Consider the following 15,102-nt stretch of genomic DNA (forward strand, 5'->3'; position numbering starts at 1 on the left):
CAGGCTGGCCTCGAACTCACAGAGATCCGCCTGGCTCTGCCTCCCGAGTGCTGGGATTAAAGGCGTGCGCCACCACCGCCCGGCTCAGAATGGAAATATTTTTTAACAGCAGGCTTGGTTGGGTTCGGTTTTTGAAGTGTTGGGGATCAAATCCACCAGTTGGACACCCTTAACACAGACCTTTGTTCTCTGCCAGTCTTTCCTTCCCGAGTTATACCCCCCAATCTCAAACAAGACTTTATAAAACAAGACTTTGTGAAAGTAAAATCCCGATGTGAATTCCAGGCTCCTCCACCCAGAGCTGTTTCAAAGGGCAGCAATGTAACCACCATATGGAAAGGTTACTGCACACTAAGTTGCAAAGCTGTGCTTTTAGCGTCAAGTCCCATGACTGGCCTACATGTGCTCTCCCAGTGGCAGAATTAGGAACATGTATTTTCTCATTATTTATTTACTCAAAACAATGTGCAGTGAGCTCTCATCACATGCTGGATACTGTTTTTGGTGCTTGGGGTACACGGATTAGTAAGACACACAAACACCTTTGCTCTGAAAGTTGATTCACAAGGTCTGTAATATACATACCAAACATAAACCTTTTGAAAATTTTTATTTATTTAATTTTTTCAAGACAGGGTTGTTCTGCGTAACAGCCCTGGCTGTCCTGGACCTCTGTGTGGACCAGGTTGGCCTGGAACTCAAGAGATCTGCTTGCCTCTGCCTCCCAAGTCCTGGCATCAAAGGTGTGCGCCACCAGGCCCAGTCCCAAACACAAACCTTGGCAATAACATTACTGCATTTTTTTTTCCTTTTGAGACATGCTCTCACTACAATGTTCTGGCTATCCTTGAACTGACCTTCACCTGCCTGTCACAGACCTGCCTACCAGTGCTGAGATTAAAGGTGTGCACACCACATCCCATTCAATCTTGCATTTTTACAAATGATTCTTTCTTCCATGTTTACACATTTCCATTTTTTTTTTTTTTTTTTGAGACAGGGTTTCATGAAGGCCAGGCTAGCCTTCACAAGGCTGACCTGAACTCCTACGCCTCCTACCTCCACAGTCAAAGTGCAGATCCCATATTTCTATACTATTAAGTTCTTCTCTCCTAACATGCACCCAAGTCCCATGAGGGCTGATCATCTCCCATACAGTGTCGTATCTGGGTTTCCAAGGGTGAAAACAAATAAACACACAAAAAAATTCTGGCAGAATTCCTACTTCTCAGGCTGGAAAAACATTCAGGCCTCGAACTCACAGAAATCCACCTGGCTCTACCTCCCCAGTGCTGGGATTAAAGGCATGCGCCACCACCGACTGGCGCTCAATACCATTTTCTCATCTCCCATCCACCACCGTTAACATCCCTCTGCATCCGTTCTCTTTCTTGCCCCACCACCTACATCATCTCAGTGGTTACTTTTTTTTTTTTTTTCTTTAGCCAAAATAAGCTCGTCCCACGGGCTGGAAAGGTCGCTCAGCCGTTAAGAACACTTGTTGCTCTTTCAGAGAACACGGGTTCAGTTCCCTGCACCCACATGGTTGGTACATAACCATCCTTAACTCCAGTTCCAAGGGATTCGAGGCCATCTTCCGATCTCTGGTACCAGACACACACGTAGTGCACACACGTAGTGCACACACGTACACACAGGCAAAACCTTCACACACGTAAAATAATTAAACCTTTAAAAAAAATTCCTTTAGCCGGGCGGTGGTGGCGCACGCCTTTAATCCCAGCACTCGGGAGGCAGAGCCAGGCGGATCTCTGTGAGTTCGAGGCCAGCCTGGGCTACCAAGTGAGCTCCAGGAAAGGCGCAAAGTTACACAGAGAAACCCTGTCTCAAAAAACCAAAAAAAAAAAAAAAAAAAAAAAAAAAAAAAAAAAAATTCCTTTAAAAGTTTTGCCCCACATTTACTTCCTGGCAAGTATGTCCCAAATACAACACCTTGCCTTTTATTTCAGGGCACGTTCATTTATATCGCTTGATTTCTCCAGAGAATTCTGGGGACGGGAGAGACAGCCCCCCCGTTTGAAGATGAATCCTCACTCAAACCCGGAACCGGAGGGAGGCGGGCTAGATCAGCGTCAAGCTCCGGGAGCGAAAGGTTGCGGAAAGCGCCGCCGCGCGACCCTGGGAACCTCGAAACCCTTGCACTTTGGTGCCTCGAGAGCCTCTCACCTCGCTGTCGTCTCGGCCTGGCCGACCCTTCCTCAACATCACCCAAAGCCACCGCAAGCTCAACCCCGGGCCTCTGGCCCTCCTGCTCACAAGCGTCAGGATGCCGGGCAGGCGCCACGGCGCACCCAGGCTCCCACGGGTGCCAGCAGCCGGGCCCGCCCCCGGCGCGCCTCCTCCGCAACGCGGCCCCCAGCAGCCCAGCACGCGCTCTCGCCCCGGGTCCCACTCGCGACAGCACCCTTCGTCGCGCCACCCCCGGGGCCAGGCAATGGTGTGGCCCTCAGCTTCCTCTCAGTGCCCTCGTCTCTTCGCCTCCTCTGCCCGGGGGACCCGGCGCCGCACCGCGCAGATACCGGGCCCCACCGCCCAGCCCGGGCTTGTTTACTCACTCACCCTCCATCCTGAGACGCAGCGAGCCGCCGCTAGGACGCCTGCGCGCTGCCGCCACGCCCCTGCGCCGCGGCCACGCCCCGTGCCCCCCCCCCATCCGTGCGCGTGCGCATTCAGTGCGTGGAGCACCTTCTTCGCAGGTGTGTGGTTTGGCTAACTCGGTGCCAACCCTAGTGCGACACTTTCCTAGGTGGCGCTGAAAGAGGAAAAGGAAGGCCCTGGAGAAATCTTCCTGGAGCCACCGGATACCTTCCTGAAGACTTTATTCAGCAATGCACCATCCCCAACCGTGTATACACAACTCACATCTCAAGTTTTTGAAGCCAGCTTAGAATGTCTTTATTCTGATGCCTCCCATCTACCGACACCTCAGATACCTGTAGGTGCTAAGTTCTTATATACTTGACTACCCTATTTCAGTCTCCCCTTCACTTAAAAATATATAACCTTGTATCAAACTATCTCCCCACAGAGCTGGAGAGTTGGATCAGGGTTAAGAACACTGCTTTTTGTTTTGTTTTGTTTTTAGAGACAGGGTTTCTCTGTGTAGCTTTGCGCCTTTCCTGGAACTTACTCTGTAGCCCAGGCTGGCCTCGAACTCACAGAGATCCACCTGGCTCTGCCTCCCGAGTTCTGGGATTAAAGGCGTGCGCCACCACCGCCCGGCATCCAGGTTCAATCCCAAACACCCACAGTACCCAGGCTCGCAACCATCTGTAATTCCAGTCCCAGGGAATACGACACCTTCTTCTGGCCTCCAGTTACCAGGCACTAAATGATGCACAGACATACAGGAAGGCAAAATATTACAAATACATTAAAGGCTAGGCTTAATAGCACGCACCACCACATCTAGCCTCTTTGTTGTTGTTGTTGTTGTTGTTGTTGTTGTTTGACAGGGTTTCTCTGTGTAGCTTTGGAGTTCCTGTCTTGGAACTCGCTCTGTAGACCAGGCTGGCCTTGAACTCACAGAGATCCACCTGCTTCTGCCTCCAGAGTGCTGGGATTAAAGGCATGCACCACCACTGCCCAGAGAAGATACTTCACATTACGAGAGGGAAATAGTAACTTTAGAGGTAAGAAACATCAATCACCAGGGATGAGAGAGATCCTCAGCAGGTTATTTTTTAAATATTATAATTTGTCTAATTGTGTGTGTGTGCATTAATACATGCTATGGTGCTTCTTTGGAACAGCTTTCAGAAGATGTTTCTATCTTTCCACTATGTGGGTCCTAGAGATGGAACTCAGGTCATCAGGTCGGGCTTGGTATCAAGTGCCCTTGCCCCCTAAGCTACCTCGCCAGCTTAGTACTTCCCAACATGATGCAATGCAAAGGGCACAAATTCACTTCTATATGTCCTTGACAAAAATACATGACCTCAACTAATTTTAGGTAATTTTAAAATATTTGTTTATTTTCTTGTGTAGGTGTGTATGCTTGAGTGTATGTATGTGCGCACCATGTGTGTGCAGGGATGCTTGGAGGCCAGAAGAGGGCCCAGGACTGGAGTTGATGACCACTGTGAGAGACCATGTGGGTGCTGGGGATCAAACCCTGGTCCTAAGGAAAAGTAGCCAGTGCTCTTAACTACTGTACCATCTCTCCACCCCTACTATTCTTTTCCTCTTATCAAAAACTTTAGAGCTGGTTATAGTGGTACATGCCTTTAATCCTGTGTGAGAGCCAAAGTTACACTTTAAGTTTAATTACTATGCCTTAGAAAGCCATGAAACAAAAAAAGAGTCTCTGGTCTATAAGCCCAAGGACAGATAGTTCCTGAAATGCTGAAGGATATTGTGTATGGGAGATAACAAGCCACAGGTTTTCACTCCCCTAAACAAGTTTGCTGGACATATCTGCACTGGATGTGCTTGATCCTAGGTGGGTGGGAGGTTCACAGGCAGGAAATACTTCAGAATGTACACTTGCTGCTGATTGGACCTGATGGGAAATGCAATGAATTATGGGTTTTCCATCTTAAGCCGCTGCAAACCTTGACTTGGCCATTTCCTGGGAACCTGGGTATGGACCTAGCCAGAGCCCATCCACCTGGCCAATATTTAATTAAAAGTTGCTTCAAATTTGGTAGTGGTCTTATTCGCCATCAGTGGGATTAACACCTAGCACTAGGGAGACAGAGGCAGACAGATCTCTGTGAGTCTGAGGCCAGCATGATCTACATAGTGAGTTCTAGGACAGCTGGAGCTACATAATGAAACCCTGTCTTAGATAAATAAATAAATAAATTAATTAATTAAATAAATAAATAAATACAAACTTTGGGTTTCTAAGCCAGTGAGACTGTTCAGAGGGTAAAGGTACTTTCTGTGTAGGCCTGGTGACCTAGGTCTAATCCCTAGACTATCCATTTAAATGAAGGTGGAAGGAGAAAATCACCTATACAAAGTTAATCCCAGACATCCATGTGGCTGCCGCACTCCCACCCACCCACCCTCACCCATACACACGCACTAATCATAATACAATAAAAAAAATTTTAAAAACAAAAAAGCCACTTTACTGTTTTCCCCTTATATCTATTTGTTCAATAACCAATCAAAGTAAATATTGCTTTTTTTATTATTATTATTTTTATTTGTTTGGTTTTTCAAGACAAATGTTTCTATGTGTAGCCCTAGCTGTCCTAGAACTCACTCTGTAGACCAGGCTGGCCTCGAACTCAGATCTGCCTGTCTCTGCCTCCCAAGTGCTGGGATCAAAGTCGTGCACCACCACCACCTGGCATTCCTTTATAGTGTATTTGCAGCTTGCAATTGTATTCTCTTTTATTTCTGATGCCTTCTGTATATGTGGGTCTCAAACTTGGATCACACTAAGATTATCTGGAGAATGCAAATAACTAAAGAGGCCTGCCTCCCACCCTCCAGAAAATCTGTTTAATTAGTCTAGGGGACAGCATGGGTTTTCAGAGTTTTAAAAACATTTGAAGTAATTATAGCATGTAGCCAAGTTTGAGAACCATTGCATTGCATTTATAATTAGTGAAGCGTTGCCAGAGACAGAGTCTCTTGTCATTGAAACGACAAAATGAGACTGAGCCAAATGTGTGAGAAGTTTCGTGGAACTTCGACTCTTGAGCAGAAAGGACGCAGCACTGACCAAAGAGATCAGACATCTCCCTGGACAAAGAGAGGAATAAGCTTCTGTTGATTTGCTGGGGTGGGCTAACAGGCCAGCCTCATCTTGCCTGGAGGACTTCAGGTGCTTAAGCTGGTGCAGCTGCAGGGGAAAAAAAATGAGGCTGAGATCAAAGAGAACACATTGCCAAGCTTTCAACAGTGAGCAGGCTAAGCAAGGGGCTTCGTTTATTTGCCTTCTGTCCTCTGTGGCGGAACCTGACTTTCTCAAAATAATGTGAGTGATCTAAAGAGGTGTTCCGAAGATCTGAATATCGGAGAGACCGATGAGAGATGTGGGAACCATCACCATATTGACGGTAATGTAGGGTTGGAGGAACCGCTGAAGGAAGACGCCCGACTCAAATAGTGTGCAAGAACAAAGATCGTTTATTATACCTCATGCACGTGGGGTCCTTCACCTGTACAAAATGGCCACGACCCCTAGAGGGACGTGCAAGCTCCTTTTAAGCACAACTAAGGGGAGTTTCAGGGTCAGTTACCTAATTGGTTAGTATATTTTCAATTGGCTGAGGCTTAGTTTTATCATTTTTGGGTATGTCTACACAAGCTTGGACGTGACTCAGAAGAGGGCTGCTGGGTTTGTCCTTGAGGTACTGTGAGACTGACTTAGATCCTCTGTGTTCTTTCTCTCCCTTGACCGTGAATGTGAGGGCCTTGTGGGTAAATGGCCCTTTGTTGGAAAAGACACCTGTTTGTCCTCAGAGAACTGGGACCTAAATTCAGTTGTGAAAGTGGGAGCGTTTAACCCCTTCAATAACTGACTCCAAGGGAGGGGACCTCGCCAAGAAACAGCCGAGACTGAGAAAGAAAAACTTGAGATAACAGGAAATTGATTATAGGGATGTTTCTGAAGTGGTAAGGAAGGAAGTTGGGGAGATTTGTGTGGAGGTCGAGGATGAGAGTTGGGTAGTCCAGAGTCCCACCTCCTCGTTCAGTCTAGCTGACTTACTGAGCTTCCCCTTTCAACTCCATTTTATTTTTAATTGGCTTTAGAGACAGGGTTTCTTTGTGTAACAGTCCTTGCTGTCTGTTGTGGATATCACTCTATATAAATAAAACACTGATGGCCAGTGACCAGACAGGAAGTATAGGCGAGACAAGGAGAGAGGAGAATTGGGGAAACAAAAAGAAGGAGGGAGAGAGACTGCAGCCACCGCCAGGACAAGCAGCATGTAAAGACGCCAGTAAGCCACCAGCCACGTGGCAAGGTATAGATTTATAAAAATGGGTTAATTTAAGATAAAAGAACATTTAGCAAGAAGCCTGCCACGGCCATACAGTTTATAAGTAATATAAGCGTCTGAGTGATTATTTTATACGTGGATTGTGGGACTGCGGGGCTTGGTGGAACCTGGAGAGAAGCCCTCCAGCAATAGCTGTCCTAGAACTCACTTGATCTCACAGAGATCAGCCTGCCTCTGCCTCCTGAATGTTTGGATTAAAGGAGGGTGCCATCACTGCCTGACTCTCAACTCCAATTTTCCCCCTTTCTTACTCACAATAATTGGCATGGGAACTGAGCATAGGTTTAGTAATCCTTGTCAATGAAGGACTATAAAAACAACTTTCCACATTACCAGTGAGTATGAAGTTCCTAGGGGAAATTTTGTTTGCCAGTGTGTTCCTCCTCGGTGCGCAAGGCCAGGTATTTTTCCTGAGACCAGGCGCTTTCTCAGCTGACCCTGTTCCACCAGATACCATCGGCCAGCCTTTGGCCAGCTCTCCTTCTGAACCTCTGAACCTCTTTTTTCTTTTCCAGCGCTTTAGGTCTTTGTCCTGGGGTGGGGGTGGGGGACCACAACAAGGACACAGCAACTGTTGGCCAGTGGTCAGCAGCTGGACCTTTGAAAGACACAACCAGGATCCCAGCCCCAAGTCTCCCCACCCCCCACCCCCCACCCCGACCCCACCCCCAGGAAGCTACAGAGAGAAAGGAATAACTGTGTCACTTTTGGCTTCTCGCTGCTCATCTTGCTCTTAAATTGGAGGCCTCTGGGGCCGAGAGAAACTGGACACAGTGTGCCGAGTAGTCTAATAGTTTGGGTTCTTTTTCTGAGTGTCCCCTATTGCGGAAAAATAAAATTATGTGTTTAATTTCTGAAACCTAATGCCTCATTGGCCTTGGCAGCCATTCTGCCGGGCTTGGCCGAGAGTCTGGCAACACAAATCGACTGATTAATACCAGCTCAACTTGCTCCCTGGAGAAGAGTGTTATTTACTTGACTGTTTTCTTAAATCCTCTTTAATTTGCTTGTATTTCGGGATAATCGTATTGGTTTTAACATGCTCTGTCTCTGACCACCAGCCCCAGTGAAGCCGGGGAGAACTCCCTGCTCTGTGAACTCTTGTCCCCCTTCACAAAGCAAGATTTTGTTCAACCCAGCGATTAGAAATGGCACATCACGTGCTCAATTCCTTCTGGGATGGGCCAGTGCTAAGTGTCCTCTCATTGCCTGCTAGTCCTCAATCCCTGGTAGGAAGGGAAAGAGATGAGGCTTCTCAATAGGGCTTCTGTACTGTTCTTTCCTCCCTTCCAACCTGAGTTCCCTTCAGATGGTGACACCACCCTCCCCCCACCACCCTCCCGCGCCCCCCCCCCCCGCAGTCCATTCTGACCCTCCCTTGTGAAGCCCCCAGGGATCTCAAATAACAAGTGTTGGAGGGGGGGACACAGAGGGGCCGTGGAAAGATTGGGCCCCAGATTTCCCCAACAGGGAAGTGTAAACACAGCTGTGGGGATGGGAGCGAGGCGCCCTCCCGCCCCCAGTTCCCACCCAGAAGCAGGGAAAGGCCGCCCTGCAGTGAGGAACCAAACAGGAAAACAAAGCAAAGCACAAGCCTAAACGCCCGCAGGAAGGTCACCAGAAACTGGGGCTGCTGCCCGGGACGTGGTGTGACCGGTGACACAGCCAGACCCCTCCCGGAATGCTTAGGGGCCGATACAGTTCCAAAGCGAGTGGAGGGCTGGACGTTATGGAGCCTTTCCATTGCTGGACACTTTGTCCTCTGATCTCAGAAAACTCACTTTCTGCCTTAGGTACTCAGCTTCTGGCCCCTGGTGGCTTAGGGATCCTAAGAATGGCGTTGATTCAGCAAGCAAGAGCAAGCCTACAATAAACCCTTGTCCACGGCTTATTAGAAACTTCAACTCTGAGCCTCCGAGCCAAAACATAAACAGGGCTTCCTCAGCCTTTGTTAATTACAAAATAAATAATTCCAGCAGGAAGAGATTGCCTCTTCGGGAGATTACTCGGTGCAGAGTTGGGGGCGGATGAGGGGCGGGGGGTGGGGGTGGGGGACACGGGGAGGGAGTCATGCCCTGATCTGTGGTGCTTTAAAAGGTCCAGACCCACAGCTAGGGCCGAGCTACCCATCTGACTCTCAGAGTTCAGCTCAGTTAATGCAGGGCCTTGATCTCTCAGGACACACCTTTGGCATAGCCCCGCCTGGGAAGTAGCTCCGGTCAGCTGGACAGCTAATGAGCTGTGCTTCCTTTCTGGCCATCAGGAGCCTCAACCATAAAAGTGAAATTGCAGAGCTGAAGAAAAAAGAAAAAAAAAAAAAAAAAAGCCCAACAGCCTACCATGATCAAGCTCTCATTATGTGCCTGGCCTTACAAGGATTGTCTTGTTTCCTATAGAGTCGGGGACATTCTTTTTTTTTTTTTTTTTGAGACAGGGTTTCTCTATGTAGCCCGGGTGTCCTGGAACTCACTCAGTAGACCAGGCTGGCCTCAAACTCAGAGATCCGACTACCTCTGCCTCCGGTTAAGAGCCAGGGATATCCTTATCCTCATTTTACGGCTGAGGAAACTAGGGCTTTACATGATTCTAGAACTTTCTTCCAGGTTCTGCAGCTATAAAGTAGCATGGCCAGGATTTGTGCCTTCACTCTGCCTCCTCAGCCCATGCTCTAAACTTCTCCACCTCCTCCCTCCTCTGAGGTCTTCTAACTCTGACATCATGATTCTGGATCCACTCCCTGGCGTTCTGCTCTAACCAGTGGCGCCAGAAACTGATTCTATTAGGGGCTCCAGTCTGCTCATCCAGAGGGAAATAGTTGAAAGTTAAGGGGCTCCTCACTTCCTCTGTACTAAAGATGCCAATCAAAGCTAGACACTCTACAGACCCCCTTATCAACAGGGAACAGTTTCTGTGGAAGACAAACAAATCCTAGCCAGGCAGGAAAGGGGAGTTCCCCTTGGCTGGGTGACTTCCCTTTTCTCCTTCCTGGTTTACCAGGTCACTCCTCTGATAGTCTGATAGTGTTGATCCTTTGTAACACACTGAGGTTAGGACGGGTCACCCAGCTATAGATTTCTTTCAGAACAAGTATGCACATCTATACATGATATTGTACATAAATGAATAAAAATACAACACATAAGCCAGGCATGGCAGCAAGTATCTGTAATCCCAGTATAGGAAACTAAGGTATAGAACTTGCAGCCTGGCAGTGGTGGCGCACACCTTTAATCCCAGTACTCAGGATGCAGAGGCAGGCAGATCTCTAAGTTTGAGGTCAGCCTGGTTTACATAGTGAGTTCCAGGACAGTCAGAGCTACATAATGAGACCCTGTCTCAAAACCCTCCCCTACAAAGAAAGAGCAAATACTAATCTTCCAGATCAGAGTTAGTTCCCAGAACCACATGAGGTGGTTCACTCTGTAACTCTAGCTCCAGGGATCTGACTTCTTCTCTGTCATCCCTAGGTACTTATTCTCTCTCTCTCTCTCTCTCTCTCTCTCTCTCTCTCTCTCTCTCTCTCTCTCACACACACACACACACACACACACACACACACACACAAGGGGGGGGGCGGCGCGCGATAAATAAATCACATTTATTCAAACATTTAACAGTTTGTTATAGAGAACGTAAATCTATGTAATCCTTGCAAAATACCTGAAAAATAGGTATTATTATCCTCAATTTACAGAGAAGGACACTGAATTCAGAGAAATTGCCACATGGTTCATGACCTAATGTCGGTAAGAAGGAAAGCTGAAATTCCAACCCAGATTAAATCTAACTGATTGCACTCTTTACAATAAAAGGAGTATTATGTAATGAAAACACAATTATGAGACTGGAGAGATCCCAAAATATCTTAAAAATATAGCTGTCATATTGTTTGTTATGTGTGATACACATTATGGATCACTTCTTTTTAATTTTTTTTAAAAAAATTGCCATTTATGAATTTATTTAACGAGAGAGGGTCTTGCATATCACCATCTGGCTTTGAACTTGCTATATCATGGAGGAGAATGACCTTGAATTTCTGACCTTCCCGCTTCCACCTCCCCAGTGTTGGGATTACAGGTATGCCCCACCTCACCTGCTTCATCTAGTGCTGGAGATCACACCTGAGGCTTCCCACAACTGACTGAGCTGCATCCCTGGTAACGTCTATTCAGATACAAGTATGTTCACACAGTCCAAGGCATTTGGCCAAATGCTTTTACATGTATTATCTGTACTGATCAGTGAGGTCCATCAGGTCATCCCATCGGCAGATATGAAACACACTTGAAAGGGTGAGATGCCTTTAAAAAAAAAAAAGGCTTGCACAGGTAAATAAGCAATGAAGCTGGAATATACACCCAACCCTACTTAATGCCAAAGAGTATGCTCGCAACAGCAGCAGCAGCAATAATAATACACATTGACTATAGCCAAATTCTTCTCTAAGTATTTTATGTCTTATAACTTATTCATATTGTTGCCTGTATTAGTCTCTTGTACATTTCTGTGACCATAATACTTTATAGAACCAAATTAAGGAAATACGTATTTTATTTGGTTCATAGTTTCACAGTTCTAGCTCATCACAGAAGAAAAGAAAGGGCAGAGACAGAACTGTCCGGTTCATGGTGGCTGGATCATGTGGCAGAGGCTGTTGACTTCATGGTAGACCAGGAAGCAGAGAGAAGCATGGAAATCATGGGCAGGGTCATATATAAGATGCAAAGGCCCTCCCCTAGTGACCTACTTCTTTGATGATGTGTCTAGAGAGGTTTCACTGAGGAGAGAACAATTCAGAATGTGTGTTGTACTGTACCGTCAGCCAGTTCCCAAATAACCACACAGAAACTTATTATTAATTACAAATGCTCAGCCAATAGCTCAGGCTTGTTACTAGCTAGCTCTTACATTTTAAATTAACCCATATTTCTTATCTATGCTCTGCCACGTGGCTTGGTACCTTTTTTCCACACAGCAAGTTCATCTCCTGCTTCCTCTGCATCTCCTCGAGACTCCCGGAAGACTTCTCCCTTTCTTCATGCTCTTTTGTCTGCCAGTCCCATCTAACCTCTACCTGTCCAGCTATTGGCCAGTCAGCTTCTTGATTAAACCAATCACAGTGACATATATTCACACCGTGTAAAGGAGTATTCCACATGGCACCATCAAATGGACTGGGGTCCGAGACTGAAGAAAAGGTGGGAAAGGGAAAAAGGAGAAAACTGAGCACCAGCATTCATTTCTCCCCATGTTTTCGGAATCCCCCAAGGATGTGCCACCATCTGGGAATCAAGAGTTCAAAATGTAGAAGAAATTCAAACTGTAATGCCTCCAGTATTACTAATTCTTCTCATTGCTATAACCCAATATTTGACAGAATCAACTTACAGAGGAAAAGGTTCATTTCTGGCTTACACTTGGAGGGTGTGGTCCATCATGATAGGAAAGGCATGGTGGGGAGAGCCGCTCTAGATCATATGGGGCAGCTGGTCACGTTGCCTATAGGGTCAGGAAGCAGAGCAATATGAGTGCCAGTGCTCGGTTGGCTGTCTTCTCTTTCCTTTTTGGTTCAGGACCCTCACCCATGGGATGGTACCACCCCCATTCACACTAGGTCTTCCCTGTTCATTTCAACCTCTCTAGAAACACACATGTCTCTGAGCATCTCCTAGATGCTTCTAAGTCTAACCAAGTTGATAATGATGATCCACCAACAGAAGTCCACCACTTGTCAACTTGTCACCTAAACACATTTTAATTCATAATACCCATTGAACAGGTGAGGAAAACATATTAGTTCAGCTTGTATTACAGATGCTGTATGTTAAGCATGTATGGGGCCATTAGCATCATATTTGTTTAACATATTTGGATTTGTTTATTATTTTCATTGTCCATTCAACAAGTTTTGTTGTCATTTTTTGGTTAGTTGGTTAGTTGGATTTTCTTCCTTCCTTTCTTTCTTTCTTTTTTTTTTTTTTCTTCGAGACAGGGTTTCTCTGTGTAGCTTTGCTCCTGTCCTGGATCTCACTCTGTAGACCAGGCTGGCCTCAAACTCACAGAGATCCGCCTGGCTCTGCCTCCCAAGTGCTGGGATTAAAGGCGTGTGCCATCACCATCCGGCGGTTAGTTGGATTTTCAAGACAGGATTTCTTTGTGTAGCCTTGGTTGTTCTGAAACTAGCTCTGTGGGTCAGGCTGGCCTGGAACTCACAAAGAACTGCCTGCCACCACCCAGCAAGACAGGATTTCTCTACATAGCACTGGCTGTCCTTGAACTCATTATGTAGACCAAGGTAGCCTTGAACTCACAGAGATTCACCTGTCTCTGCCTCCCAAGTACCGGGATTAAAGATTTATTTGTACTATTTTTAAACTATGTGAGTCTGTGTGTGAGAGAGTGCAGGTACTCATAAGATCCAGAAGAGGGTATCAAATTCCCTGGAGCTGGAGTTACAGGAGGTTGGGAGCTGCCTGAAGTGGGTCCTGGGAACTAAGCTTCCAATATGTGCTCTTAACCACGGAGCCATCTCTCTGGCCTCAAGTTACTCAACTTTTCTGAGCTCCAGCTTCCTTGTCTAGAATGTGGGTTACTACCATACCTCATTTAATAGTCACATTTCAAAGGAATCAAGTTGTGGGACGCTTTGGGCATCCTGCTTGGCGTCCCCAGGGCTTGGTAAATCAGTGTAGTATACTCTCCTATGTGACATCCAGGTTCTTGGGATGCTAGGATGAGGCAGGATTCCTGAGGGTGGTTTCATAGGACAGCCATGAGGGACAGGGCGAGGGTCCCAGCAATCTTTGCATCTGGCATTGGATCCTGAGAGTGACAGTGAGTCAGCCCCAGGTGCCGAGGGACTGGCTGTGTTCTCAGCGTCGCTGGGCGTAGGCTGTGGTCATTTTGGCCACAGTCCTTCTCAGTCACACTGTCCAGTGTCGTTCTTGTAAATCTGGCCTGGGTTCCTTTCAGAAAAACAGCTTCTATTATGTGATGTCATGGTCCCGCCTGGGTCAGAGAGGGAGGAGGAAGCAGTTTGCACACATGTCTGTTTCCAGATGAATCCATCTGGTCTTAAAGGAACTTCTGTCTTCCTCTCAGAACTCCGTAAAGAGAGCTGGTGGTATATCTCAACAGCAGAGTGTATGTTTAGCATGAAGGAGACCCTGGGACCAATCTCCAACTACTTAACTGCTCCCCCCCCCCAAAAAAAGACCCACTAGGGAATAAGATTTTGGTCTGGAGTAAGAAGGGTGTGATAAATCATATGGTTTATGCATGGCCCTTAGAGTCAAGCTATCCTGGGTTCAAATCTTGGCTCTGCTATTACCTTAACTATCTTATTTCCCCATTGAGAATAAAAATCTGACATTATGCCAGGTGGTGGTGGCGCACACCTTTAATCCCAGCACTTGGGAGGCAGAGCCAGGTGGATGTCTGAGTTCAAGGCCAGCCTGGTCTACAGAGCAAAATTTAAATCCAGGACAGGCACCAAAACTACACAGAGAAATCCTGTCTCAAATTCCACACTCCCACCAAAAAAAGGAAAAAGAAAAAGAAAAAGAAAAAGAAATGTTAGCTACTAACAAATCCCCAGCACTGGATGAAAACACCCATCCAGCACTGAGAACTGTTAGTCTCTCAATATCTGGGACTCTTTTGTTGTTGTTGTTTTCAAGACAGGGTTTCTCTGTGTAGTTTTGGTACCTGTCTTGTATCTCGCTCTGTAGGCCAGGCTGGTCTCGAACTCACAGAGATCTGCCTGCCTCTGCCTCCTGAGTGCTGGGATTAAAGGTGTGCACCACCACTGCCCAGCCAATACCAGGCACTCTTGAGGCTGCTGCCAGGACCCCATGACAGATGTCAGGATTGCTGTCTCCTTCCTGTTCTTCAGAGCTGTCCTGTGAAATCATCCCCTAGCACTCCAGGCGCCGGGGTGTTATATAATACAGGGCATAACACGTTCAAGCCCCAAGAATGCTGTGTAGGACATTCAATACTGGAAGTAAACTGCTTCATTTTAAATCACGACTCCGTTAAGTTAGAGGCTTAACCATTTGCCTTTTACCAACTCATGAGCCGAAGTGCCCTCCGACGGCGACCCTGAGCAAGA

The 15,102-nt window shown here is 46.8% G+C and overlaps 1 protein-coding gene across 8 annotated transcripts in view; it reads right to left on the reverse strand.

The window, feature by feature from the left end:
- Nucleotides 1-2,652, reverse strand: part of Ezh1 (enhancer of zeste 1 polycomb repressive complex 2 subunit) — a 38,418-nt gene extending 35,766 nt beyond the window's left edge. For 2 of the 8 annotated variants that reach the window (XM_076577657.1, XM_076577656.1), the window contains exon 1: nucleotides 2,188-2,291. The gene's annotated coding sequence lies outside the window, so the exon portion shown is untranslated. Of the gene's footprint in view, nucleotides 1-2,187; nucleotides 2,292-2,580 lie in introns of those variants that run through there. The other 6 variants (XM_042282829.2, XM_006992923.4, XM_076577659.1 and 3 more) reach the window with 6 other exon arrangements.
- Between the last annotated feature and the right edge of the window lie 12,450 nt (nucleotides 2,653-15,102).

Source organism: Peromyscus maniculatus, chromosome 8 (assembly GCF_049852395.1).
Source record: "Peromyscus maniculatus bairdii isolate BWxNUB_F1_BW_parent chromosome 8, HU_Pman_BW_mat_3.1, whole genome shotgun sequence".
NCBI lineage: Eukaryota > Metazoa > Chordata > Mammalia > Rodentia > Cricetidae > Peromyscus > Peromyscus maniculatus.